This window comes from Bombina bombina, chromosome 1, assembly GCF_027579735.1.
Source record: "Bombina bombina isolate aBomBom1 chromosome 1, aBomBom1.pri, whole genome shotgun sequence".
Lineage (NCBI taxonomy): Eukaryota > Metazoa > Chordata > Amphibia > Anura > Bombinatoridae > Bombina > Bombina bombina.
The window spans coordinates 650,369,540-650,381,304 of record NC_069499.1 but is presented as its reverse complement, the minus strand read 5'-3'; positions in this window follow the sequence as shown (position 1 = coordinate 650,381,304).

The following is an 11,765-nucleotide window of genomic DNA, read 5'->3' as shown; positions in this document are numbered from 1 at the left end:
AGCTTCCCTGTTTGGGATCCGTAATGTTCAGATGCTATCTTTCATAGCAGTTAGGGGTATTAAAAAGTTCAAAACTCTTTGTCGATGTTCAATGCTATAACAGGCAGAGGTTACACTTATTAGGCACTTTCAGTCCTTGAAAATAACTGGTATTAGCACGGAAGAAGCCAAATTACCTTATCTTCTTTATGTTCTAAGCGGAGCCGTTACACAACACTCGTCTTTGCTCTTACCTAGGGCCCGATCCGTTATGCAGCGTCGCCCGCAAAAGCTGATGACGCCAAATATTGGGCTGGTTTGGTATCCTATATACGGCGTAACCTAGAAGTTACGCTCATATATTTCACCCTTCGGCCGTAGTTTTTTGGCCCATAGAGTGATATACCAAACCCGCGCAGTTTGGTATCCAATATACAGCGTAAGGACTTACGTTGCGAAAATGGAGAAATCTTACTCCATTTTCACCTCGCCACAAAATGCAGGCATAGTAAGCCTTACACTGAGTATTGCAGCCCCGTAACTCCCTAAACTGCCTGCAAAATAAAACCTAACACCTAAGTTAACGCATGTCTATCTACCGCAATCCACCACCGCAAAACCAAATAAAGTGTTTAACCCCTAAACCGCCGCTCCCGGACCCTGCCACCACCTTCATTATATGCATTATCCCCTAATCTGACACCCCTACACCGCCGCCACCTATAATAACTATATTAACCCCTAATCTGACCCCCCTTACACCACTGCCACCTATAACTATATTAACCTCTAATCTGAGCCCCCTACACCGCCGCCACCTATAATAACTATATTAACCCCTAATCTGAGCCCCCTACACCGCCGCCACCTATAATAACTATATTAACCCCTTATCTGACCCCCCTACACCGCCGCCACCTATTTTAAATACATATACCCCTAATCTGATCCACCTACATCACTGCCACCTATTTTAAATATATATACCCCTAATCTGATCCCCCTACACCACCGCCACCTATTTTAAATATATATACCCCTAATCTGATCCCCCTACACTGCCGCCACCTATTTAAAATATATATACCCCTAATATGATCCCCCTACACCACCGCCACCTATTTTAAATATATTAATCCCTAATCTGATCCCCCTACAACGCCGCCACCTATTTTAACTCTATTAACCCCTAATATAATCCCCCTACACCGCCGCCACCTACATTAACTCTATTAACCCCTAATATGATCCCCCTACACCGCCACCACCTATATTAACTATATTACCCCCTAAAGCTAAGTCTAACCCTAACACCCCCTAACTTAATTATTATTTAAATAAATCTAAATAATATTAATATTATTCACTAAATAATTCCTATTTAAAACTAAATACTTACCTATAAAATAAACCCTAACGGCTAGATTTAGAGTTTTGTCGGTAAAGACCCGAAAAGCTAACGCCGGCTTTTTTCTGGCCGCACCATAAAAATAACTCTGGTATTGAGAGTCCACATAAAGGCTGCGTTAGGCTCCAAAAAAGGAGCGTAGAGCATATTTAACGCAGCTTCAACTCTCGATACCAGAGTTGCTTACGCAAGCGGCCAGCTTCAAAAACGTGCTCATGCACGATTCCCCCATAGAAAACAATGGGGCTGTTTGAGCTGAAAAAAAACCTAACACCTGCAAAAAAGCTGCGTTCAGCTCCTAACGCAGCCCCATTGTTTGCTATGCGGAAACACTTCCTACGTCTGCACCTAACACTCTAACATGTACCCCGAGTCTAAACACCCCTAGCCTTACACTTATTAACCTCTAATCTGCCGCCCCCGCTATCGCTGACACCTGCATATTATTATTAACCCCTAATCTGGCGCTCCGTAAACCGCCGCTACTTACATTATCCCTATGTACCCCTAATCTGCTGCCCTAACATCGCCGACCCATATATTATATTTATTAACCCCTAATCTTCCCCCCACAACGTAGCCTCCACCTGCCTACACTTATTAACCCCTAATCTGCCGAGCGGACCTGAGCGCTACTATAATAAAGTTATTAACCCCTAATCCGCCTCACTAACCCTATAATAAATAGTATTAACCCCTAATCTGCCCTCCCTAACATCGCCGACACCTAACTTCAATTATTAACCCCTAATCTGCCGACTGGAGCTCACCGCTATTCTAATAAATGTATTAACCCCTAAAGCTAAGTCTAACCCTAACACTAACACCCCCCTAAGTTAAATATAATTTACATCTAACGAAATTAATTATCTCTTATTAAATGAATTATTCCTATTTAAAGCTAAATACTTACCTGTAAAATAAATCCTAATATAGCTACAATATAAATTATCATTATATTATAGCTATTTTAGGATTAATATTTATTTTACAGGTAACTTTGTAATTATTTTAACCAGGTACAATAGCTATTAAATAGTTAAGAACAATTTAATAGTTACCTAGTTAAAATAATTACAAAATTACCTGTAAAATAAATCCTAACCTAAGTTACAATTAAACCTAACACTACACTATCATTAAATTAATTAAATAAAATACCTACAATTATCTACAATTAAACCTTACACTACACTATCAATACATTAATTAAATACAATATCTAAAAATAACTACAATGAAATAAACTAACTAAAGTACAAAAAATAAAAAAGAACTAAGTTACAAAAAATATTTTTTTTTTTACAAACATAAGGAAAATCTTACAACAATTTTAAACTAATTACACCTACTCTAAGCCCCCTAATAAAATAACAAAGACCCCCAAAATAAAAAATGCCCTACCCTATTCTAAATTACTAAAGTTCAAAGCTCTTTTACCTTACCAGCCCTGAACAGGGCCCTTTGCGGGGCATGCCCCAAGAAGTTCAGCTCTTTTGCCTGTAAAAAAAAACATACAATACCCCCCCCCAACATTTACAACCCACCACCCACATACCCCTAATCTAACCCAAACCCCCCTTAAATAAACCTAACACTAAGCCCCTGAAGATCTTCCTACCTTGTCTTCACCTCACCGGGTATCACCGATTCGTCCTGGCTCCGATATCTTCATCCAACCCAAGCGGGGGCTAGACATCCACTGAAGAAGTCCAGAAGAGGGTCCAAAGTCTTCATCCTATCCGGGAAGAAGAGTAGATCCGGACCGGCAACCATCATCTTCCAAGCGGCATTTTCTATCTTCATCCGATGAGGACCGGCTCCATCCTGAAGACCTCCACCGCGGACCCATCTTCATCCGGCAACGTCCAACTGAAGAATGACGGTTCCTTTAAGGGACGTCATCCAAGATGGCGTCCCTCGAATTCCGATTGGCTGATAGGATTCTATCAGCCAATCGGAATTAAGGTAGGAATATTCTGATTGGCTGATGGAATCAGCCAATCAGAATCAAGTTCAATCCGATTGGCTGATCCAATCAGCCAATCAGATTGAGCTCGCATTCTATTGGCTGTTCCGATCAGCCAATAGAATACGAGCTCAATCTGATTGGCTGATTGGATCAGCCAATCGGATTGATCTTGATTCTGATTGGCTGATTCCATCAGCCAATCAGAATATTCCTACCTTAATTCCGATTGGCTGATAGAATCCTATCAGCCAATCGGAATTCGAGGGATGCCATCTTGGATGACGTCCCTTAAAGGAACCGTCATTCTTCAATTGGACGTCGCCGGATGAAGATGGGTCCACGGTGGAGGTCTTCAGGATGGAGCCGGTCCTCATAGGATGAAGATAGAAGATGCCGCTTGGAAGATGATGGTTGCCGGTCTGGATCACCTCTTCTTCCCGGATAGGATGAAGACTTTGGACCCTCTTCTGGACTTCTTCAGTGGATGTCTAGCCCCCGCTTGGGTTGGATGAAGATATCGGAGCCAGGACGGATCGGTGATACCCGGTGAGGTGAAGACAAGGTAGGATGATCTTCAGGGGCTTAGTGTCAGGTTTATTTAAGGGGGGTTTGGGTTAGATTAGGGGTATGTGGGTGGTGGGTTGTAATGTTGGGGGGGGGGTATTGTATGGTTTTTTTTACAGGCAAAAGAGCTGAACTTCTTGGGGCATGCCCCGCAAAGGGCCCTGTTCAGGGCTGGTAAGGTAAAAGAGCTTTGAACTTTAGTAATTTAGAATAGGGTAGGGCATTTTTTTATTTTTGGGGGGCTTTGTTATTTTATTAGGGGGCTTAGAGTAGGTGTAATTAGTTTAAAATTGTTGTAATATTTTTCTTATGTTTGTAAATATTTTTTAATTTTTTGTAACTTAGTTCTTTTTTATTTTTTGTACTTTAGTTAGTTTATTTTATTGTAGTTATTTGTAGGTATTGTATTTAATTTATTTATTGATAGTGTAGTGTTAGGTTTAATTGTAGGTAATTGTAGGTATTTTATTTAATTAATTTATTGATAGTGTAGTGTTAGGTTTAATTGTAACTTAGGTTAGGATTTATTTTACAGGTAAATTTGTAATTATTTTAACTATTTTAGCTATTAAATAGTTCTTAACTATTTAATAGCTATTGTACCTGGTTAAAATAAATACAAAGTTACCTGTAAAATAAATATTAATCCTAAAACAGCTATAATATAATTATAATTTATATTGTAGCTATATTAGGGTTTATTTTACAGGTAAGTATTTAGCTTTAAATAGGAATAATTTATTTAATAAGAGTGAATTAATTTCGTTAGATTAAAATTATATTTAATTTAGGGGGGTTTTAGTGTTAGGGTTAGACTTAGCTTTAGGGGTTAATACATTTATTAGAATAGCGGCGAGATTCGGTCAGCAGATTAGGGGTTAATAATTGAAGTTAGGTGTCGGCGATGTTAGGGAGGGCAGGTTAGGGGTTAATAAATATAATATAGGGAACGGCGGTGTTAGGGGCAGCAGATTAGGGGTACATAAGTATAACGCAGGTGGCGGCACTTTGCAGTCGGCAGATTAGAGGTTAATTATTGTAGGTAGCTGGCTGCAACGTTGTGGGGGGCAGGTTAGGGGTTAATAAATATAATATAGGGGTCGGCGGTGTTAGCGGCAGCAGATTAGGGGTACATAAGGATAACGTAGGTGGCGGTCGGCAGATTAGGGGTTAAAAAAATGTAATCGAGTTGCGGCGATGTGGGGGGACCTTGGTTTAGGGGTACATAGGTAGTTTATGGGTGTTAGTGTACTTTAGATTACAGTAGTTAAGAGCTTTATGAACCGGCGTTAGCCCAGAAAGCTCTTAACTACTGACTTTTTTCCTGCGGCTGGAGTTTTGTCGTTAGAATTCTAACGCTCATTTCAGACACGACTCTAAATACCGGAGTTAGAAAAATCCCATTGAAAAGATAGGATACGCAATTTACGTAAGGGGATCTGCGGTATGGAAAAGTCGCGGCTGAAAAGTGAGCATTAGACCCTTTTTTGAGTGACTCCAAATACCGGAGGTAGCCTAAAACCAGCGTTAGGAGCCTCTAACGCTGGTTTTCACGGCTAACGCCAAACTCTAAATCTAGGCCCTTGATAGCTACAATATAATTAATAATTAAATTGTAGCTATTTTAGGGTTTATATTTATTTTACAGGTAAATATGTATTTATTTTAACTAGGTACAATAGCTATTAAATAGTTAATAACAATTTAAGAGCTACCTAGTTAAAATAATTACCAAATTACCTGTAAAATAAATCCTAACCTAAGTTACCATTACACCTAACACTACACTATCAATAAATTAATTAAATAAACTACAATTATCTCAACTAAAATACAATTAAATACACTAAACTATATTACAAAAAAAACAAACACTAAATTACAAAAAATAAAAAAAGATTACAAGAATTTTAAGGTAATTACACCTAATCTAAGCCCCCTAATAAAATAAAAAAGCCCCCCAAAATAATAAAATTTCCCTACCCTAAACTAAATTACAAAAGTGATCAGCTCTATTACCAGCCCTTAAAAGGGCCTTTTGCGGGGCATTGCCCCAAAGTAATCAGCTCTTTTACCTGTAAAAAAAAGAACAACCCCCCCCCATTACAACCCACCACCCACACACCCCTACTCTAAAACCCACCCGATCCCCCCTTAAAAAAACCTAAGTCTTACCCCAAGTTGTCCTTACCTGTCCTGAAGACCGGCGGAGAAGGTCCTGTTCCAGGCGGAGAAGTCTTCTTCCAAGAGGCGACCTCTTCTTCTTCCAGGAACCAGCCGGGACGAAGTGGAGAAATTGAAGACCGATGACCGCGGAGCTGAAGACCGTCCACTCTGGAACTGAAGATCGGTGACGCTGGAACTGAAGACCGGAGCCATGGAGCGTGGAGGATCCTCTTCATACGATCTCCACCGTACACTGAATAGGAATTCAAGGTACGCGATTAAAAATGGCGTCCCTTGAATTCCTATTGGCTGATTTGAGCCTTCAAATTCAAATCAGCCAATTGGATGAGAGCTACTGTAATTCTATTATCTGATTTGAATAGCCAATAGAATAAGAGCTACTGTAATTCTATTGGCTGATTTGAATAGCCAATAGAATTACAGTAGCTCTTATTCTATTGGCTATTCAAATCAGACAATAGTATTACAGTAACTCTCATCCGATTGGCTGATTTGAATTTGAAGGCTCAAATCAGCCAATAGGAATTCAAGGGACGCCATTTTTTTAACAAAATTTTTTTTTATCGAGGTTTCAGGAACATACATGACATATTAAGACTCCAATATTAAAACAACTTATTACATTCAGACCAACAAAGGTAGTCATATATCTATTAACATATAGGTTACAGTATTAAGAATTATAGTTGAATATCATATAAGTGACCCCAAGACAAGCACTGGAAAACAACATGATCAAGTGGGGGAAAAAGTCCCATAAGTCAATGTGAGAGATAGCTAAGGAAAATGTGGTCTAGTATACATTTGAGTCTATATAATAGGGACCTCTTTTTATGATTTGGAAAACAATATAGTGGTCACAGCTCAAATATCATAAATATCAAATGATAAAAAACCCTTATATGAATTATTAGCAACCCGAAGGGTCACTATGAGGAGCAAAAGCTAAGTACAGGATTCCAAAAGGGTTTTAAAGTGTGACCAATATGAGCTGGATTAGTAGAAGTGGAGTAGGGTGATGGGATACAGCGGGCCAGCGCCGCTTATAAATAATTAAGGGAGAGACGGGGTGGAGGGACGGAGCACTTTAAATTGAGGAGGCCAAATAATATGGTTAATATGGGGGAAGTACATGGCGAGGGGCAAGATGCTAATGCCTATTTTAATTAACAGTAATACACTAGTTGCAAGTAGATATGGTGTTTAAAATTAAATGGTCATCTTGCATGAGAGAGTTATACTAATACATCTTTGGAGCTGGGGCAGATAGTATATGAAACGGATATATATAAATCATGCCCTACAGTCTTAAAGTATGTACACAGAGCAAGATTAATAAGCACCAAGACATAATAATATATCTAGGGGCAAGGTGCTAATGTCTATCTTAACTGACTGTAGTACACTAGTTGCAGGTAGGTATGGCATTTAAAGTTACATGAGAGAGTTATATCAATATATCTTTGGAGCTGGGGCAGATAGTATAAGAAGTGGACATATATATATATATATATATATATATAAACCATGTCCCATAATCCTAGAGAGATGTACACAGAACAGGGTTAATAAACGCTAATATGCAACAGAATATAAATAACTATAAAAGTGCCCAACCATAACAGCATTATTAACTATGTGGGCTGGATGAGCTTCGATATTAAACAACGCCTATTTCTGACTCCTTATAACTCACAAGTAGGTGCAAATAGTATACCTCTTATATGGTACTGCATAAGTAAAAGAAAGAGGACATAACCATGTTAGCAGATAACTAAAGAGTTGCTGAACATAGAGCGGGTTTAGTACAGGCTGAACAAAATCATATATAATAATGACCTGTTCTATAGCGTAGTATATATATTTAACTTCTAATGGCTGTACGTTATTACTTAATATGGATGTGACTGATAACCGTAATAATTGGGGAATGAACATTAAAAAAAAAATAGTAGAGTGAAACCTCTCAGATACGTAACACAGGAATATTCGCAAATGTTAACAGAAAATATAAACAGAAAATAAATGAACATATTAAAAGTGTACATTGCCTAGCTATGGTGGTGCTAATACTTATAGATAAGGCATAGTATATATATTCAGCAATAACCAAATATCTAGGAGGGCAAATATTACACAGACAGATATCAGTTAGGTACAATTTTCACATATTAACAAGAGAGGAGTAATAAGTATTATATATATCCTGCTATAGTGTACTACATACACTTGTGAACATAACTGGTAGACCGACTATCTTATTGTAAATTTACAACAAGCAGCAAGCTCCTCTCTTATTAGTGGTATTCAAGGAACTCTGTATTATAGAAACTTCATTGGGATAAGGCCAAGGCTTATAGGTCAAAAGATAATTGTATCTGTGACTAAAATAAATATATAAGCACAGGGTAGATATCTCTGAGTAAACCAGCAATTAACCAAAAATACTAAGTTACTGAATTTAAGGTAAAATAAGAGTATGCTCAGCAGGAGATTGGAAAATAGTGTACTAACATACATCAAGCATGCAAGATGTGTGGTTGAGAAAATTTCCATTACACAGAAATAGCATGCAATGACGATAGACATAACTTTAAACCCTTAAGATAAGACATAATAAACTGGCGGTCAGCTATCAGTATAACATTAAACTGCAGGCAGCATACATGACATCAAATATATCTTCTAGCATGTTAGAGCAGAGGAGATCAATCTTCAGGACATACCCCAGTATAGAAAAGGGACTTCACACTGAGCTATATACCCACATGAGTCAAGATAGATTATACCAAAACAGGTTACATGCAAACCTATATAGAGCGCTAAACAAAAATATGAGCAATATGTTATAGGCTTACTGTCTATTTTAACCTAGACATGATCCCCGATGTTTGTATAAGCACTGTGCCTCTTAAGTTAAAAAGAAATGGCTAGTTATCTCTCTCTACTTTCCAATATATTGGGGGTAGGTTAGGCCAACATTAAAGATATCCTGATAAAAAACAATCCAAGGTAGAATCAGGAAGTGTAGCTATTACTATTAAGACAGCAAAGCATGAATACATATATGAAACCAAGGATATATAATTACTCTTGTGCCTAAAGAAGAAAATAGGAAAACATTAATATGTGATTATAATGTTCAAGAGAGGTGGGTGTAACTGCACTGTCAGGTGCGATGTCGGCTAGGCCTGCAGCCATGCACAGTTCCTGCGGACCCTGGGGAAGCGAGGCCTCCGTAATAAGGGATCGCTTAGGCACCAATGCGAAATCCTGAAGAGCCGAGTGGCTCGCTGGGTGTAAGCACACTTCTGAATTGCGGTGGTACTTTAGCCTCCAGCTCTGCAGGTATGGTTATCGGAGGGCAGTGAGCCGAAGTTAGCCCTAGTTTGTCGCCCTCTTGTCTCCGCATTGAGCTGTGAGAGGAGATCTCTGGATCTTCCTGTATCTTAAAAGCAGATGTAGCAGAGATCTCGTCACTCTGCATTAGGCCAGATATCTCTGTTGCGTGTTTCAGCGACGGAGCAAGGGCCAAAAGAAGTAATGCTAGATCTTCCTTCATGCTCCTGTAATGCTTCTCAAGGAGTAGTTGAGTGCGCTGTTCCCAGGCTTCTACAGTCTCCATGTCTGTACAGCTTTCTGAGTGCAAGTGTTATAGCTGCACGTGGCAAGGCTTAAAAGGGGATATTAGTGTTAGAGATCAAAAATAAAGTTTCTTCGGTTTCTCTATGTTTGAGGCTAATAGCCCCTGTTGTCCATTGAATCTTAGAATATATTTGAGCTCTTTTTATGTAAAATAATCTATAAAATTAGAATTGAGAGCTCAGAGCTTCAGAAAACACGTCTAGCTGGCTTGGAAGTTAGCTCCGCCCTCAAGGGGCGCCATTTTTAATCGTGTACCTTGAATTCCTATTCAGTGTACAGCAGAGATCGTATGAAGAGGATCCTCCACGCTTCATGGCTCGGGTCTTCAGTTCCAGCGTCGCCGATCTTCAGTTCCAGCATCGCCAGTCTTCAGTTCCAGAGTGGACGGTCTTCAGCTCTGCGGTCATCGGTCTTCAACTCCTCCGCTCCACGCCGGCTGGTTCCAGGTAGAAGAAGAGGTCGCCGCTTGGAAGAAGACTTCTCCGCCTGGAACAGGACCTTCTCCGCAGGTCTTCAGGACAGGTAAGGACCACTTGGGGGTTAGACTTAGGTTTTTTTAAGGGGGGATCGGGTGGGTTTTAGAGTAGGGCTGTGTGGGTGGTGGGTTGTAATGGGGGGGGTTTGTTCTTTTTTTACAGGTAAAAGATCTGATTACTTTGGGGCAATGCCCAGCAAAAGGCCCTTTTAAGGGCTGGTAATAAAGCTGATTACTTTTGTAATTTAGTTTAGGGTAAGGAAATTTTATTATTTTGGGGGGCTTTTTATTTTATTAGGGGGCTTAGATTAGGTGTAGTTATCTTAAAATTCTTGTAATCTTTTTTTATTTTTTGTAATTTAGTGTTTGTTTTTTTTGTAATATATTTAATTGCATTTTAGTTGAGATAATTGTAGTTTATTTAATTAATTTATTGATAGTGTAGTGTTAGGTGTAATGGTAACTTAGGTTAGGATTTATTTTACAGGTAATTTGGTAATTATTTTAACTAGGTAGCTCTTAAATTGTTATTAACTATTTAATAGCTATTGTACCTAGTTAAAATAAATACAAATTTACCTGTAAAATAAATATAAACCCTAAAATAGCTACAATGTAATTATTAACTATATTGTAGCTATCTTAGGGTTTATTTTATAGGTAAGTGTTTAGTTTTAAATAGGAATTATTTAGTGAATAATATTAATATTATTTAGATTTATTTAAATAATAATTAAGTTAGGGGGTGTTAGGGTTAGACTTAGGTTTAGGGGGTAATATAGTTAATATAGGTGGCAGCGGTGTAGGGGGATCATATTAGGGGTTAATAGAGTTAATGTAGGTTGCGGCGATATAGGGGATCATATTAGGGGTTAATAGAGTTAGAATAGGTGGCGGCAGTGTAGGGGGATCATATTAGGGGTTAATAGAGTTAAAATAGGTGGCGGCGGTGTAGGGGGATCATATTAGGGTTATATATATTTAAAATAGGTGGCGGCGGTGTAGGGGGATCATATTAGGGGTATATATATTTAAAATAGGTGGCGGCAGTGTAGGGGGATCATATTAGGGGTATATATATATATTTAAAATAGGTGGCGGCGGTGTAGGGGGATCATATTAGGGGTTATTAGAGTTAAAATAGGTGGCGGCGGTGTAGGGGGATCATATTAGGGGTATATATATTTAAAATAGGTGGCTGCGGTGTAGAGGGATCAGATTAGGGGTATATATATTTAAAATAGGTGGCAGCGGTGTAGGGGGATCAGATTAGGGGTATATATATTTAAAATAGGTGGCGGCGGTGTAGGGGGCTCAGAATAGGGGTATATATATTTAAAATAGTTGGCGGTGGTGTAGGGGAATCAGATTAGGGGTATAAATATTTAAAATAGGTGGCGGCGGTGTAGGAGGATCAGATTAGGGGTATATATATTTAAAATAGGTGGCGGCGGTGTAGGGGGATCAGATTAGGGGTATATATATATTTAAAATAGGTGGCGGCGGTGTAGGGGGATCAGATTAGGGGTATATAT